Below are 2,500 nucleotides of genomic sequence, written 5' to 3' on the forward strand. Positions count from 1 at the left end.
GGAGCTGCTAATAAATCCAAATTGACTCTCCAGCCAACAGATTTTCCCAGCAGCAGCAGAGCTGAACCAGCAGAGTTAACCCTTTGAATCCTGAGACTCACTGGTTTCTTTCCAAAATGCGCAGCTACCAGAACATTAAAGAGCCCATGAAACGGACTCTTATTTTCTTGATCTGATGTATTTCCTGTTGAAACAGGAAGTTTGGGCGGGACAGGTCGAACCCCAAACCAACCAGATCTCAATTTGGGAGTGTTTAAGATGCTCTGTCTGACAGGAAGTGGAGGTCATGTGACATCGTGTTTACAGCAGGAAGGAAACAGAACGAACAACTGTTTATTTCTGCTGACAGAGGAAACAGAGCAGAGACAGGCGCTACACCTGGAAACACACAGGTAAGAACACACCTGGAGCCAGTCAGGGGGAGGAGCCTCAGCCGGTCAGGAGGCAGACTGTCAGACCTTCACCACGACTGGATTATATTTGACTACCGACAGTACGACCCGAGTTCCCACATGGATATTTTAGACTGCTTTCTGATTTATTATTTTAAATCAATCAGTTCGTAGCCGACCAATCAGTGAGCAGCTGCGTGTCGGCTCATGAAAACAACACAGAGTGTAGAATTACATCATGCAGAAGAGACACATGCAGCAAACACACAGCAGACAGGTTTGACATTTAGCTCCCAGAGGATAAGAAAAGAGCTGCTCTTTCCTTCTTTCTGGGATTTTTTTTTATAGCGACATCTCTGTCGCTGTCATCTCTGAACTAAAGCGATGGCGCCTACAGACTGTGAGATCTCAGTAATCTTGTAAGTGTATTGCAGGCCACAATGTGTGACATGGATCTGATAAACCTGAGTTTGATGTATGCAGACTGTACGAGGATCACACGGCTGAATCCTATTGGCTGTGACACGTCAGTATAGAAGGAAATATCATCAGCGTACGTGATCACTCTGCTCTGCTGTAGTGGCAAACAATGAAGCTCAGCAAGAATGCAGCCTTGCAATAGTGAAATTAATGTATTCATATTAATTAATATTAAGTAATATTACTGCGTTAATATTAACATAATATTAAGTGGTATGAAAGTATTTGGACTAAAATAGAGAGAAGGGGAGGAGGAGGAGAATATGGATCCTGTCATTTTCATCTTTGTTGGAATCCCAGACATTTGGTTTGGCTCATTTTGTGTTTGGCTCCAGCATCATCACTTCATGCTGCGTTCTTATTGGTGGGTTAGTAGACACAGAGCACTATGTGACATGGATCTAAAGCACTTGACAGCAGGTTTGATGTATGCAGACTGTACCGTTATCATACCAGCTCAATCTTATGGGCTACAAAGCAAGTCAGTATAATAATAATAATAATAATAATAATAATAACTTTATTTATATAGCACCTTTCCAAACCAAGGTTACAAGGTGCTTTCCAATAAGAACAAATCACAAATAAATACATATAAAACAATGATAGAGTAAGCTACTAAAAGATCCCATACAACAATAAAACACATACAAATACATAAAAGAATGATAAAACAAGCTATTAAAAGATCCCACAAACAATAAAAACATACAAGTTACATTAAAAACCACTGGTTAGTAAAATGCCATGCGATAAAAAGTGAGTCTTAAGAAGAGATCTAAAAGAAGAAACTGAGTTAGCCTGCCTGAGATCTCCCGGCAGGGAGTTCCACAGCTTAGGGGCCCAGACGGCAAAGGCTTGGTCCCTTTTGGTGATGAGCTGGGCCCTCAGAACGGCAAGTAGGGCCCTCAGGCAGAGATCAGGCTCCTATGGAATTAGCAGTATAGAAGAAAACATCGTCAGCATATGTGATCACTCATAGCAGTGAACAATGCAGCTCAGCAAAAATGCAGCCTTACAACAGTGGCATCAATGTGTTACTATTCATTATTAATATTAAGTGATATCAGTGTGTCCGGACAAAAAGCCAAAGAGGAGGAAGAGGAGGAGAACGTGGACCTGGTCGTTTCCTTCTTCACTGGAATGCCAAACATTTGGTTTTGCTTGTTTTGCCTCCATCACTGGCTTCAGCTCCAGTGTCATGTTGGTCAGTGTCGCCATTTTATGCTGCGTTTCTATTGGTTGGGTAGCAGTAGGTCACATTATAGGCTTTCCAGTTTCAGACGCCGTCAGAATTTTTCTCCAGGTTATCCTTGATTGTAAGACCATGACGACGGCCATCTTTGAACCTCTCTCACAGAGTGACGTAGGATGTTTCTCCCACGTTGGTGGTCTTTTGTCTGGGACAGAGCAGACTCACACAGTGTGTACCTGGGCAAACAAGCAACAGGTGAAACAGTAACTCAGAGCAGGTGAGCAGGGCAAAGCTCCAGGTAGACAACAGGTAACCATGGAGGGTCAGACAGCCTGAGTTAATGGACTGCACACCATCTCATGCTTTATTTAACAATCTAACTGCTGATCTCAGCATTTACCTGTGCATTCATTTCTCCCTGTAGGACCTGACA

Source organism: Myripristis murdjan, chromosome 22, assembly GCF_902150065.1.
Source record: "Myripristis murdjan chromosome 22, fMyrMur1.1, whole genome shotgun sequence".
NCBI classification, from domain to species: domain Eukaryota; kingdom Metazoa; phylum Chordata; class Actinopteri; order Holocentriformes; family Holocentridae; genus Myripristis; species Myripristis murdjan.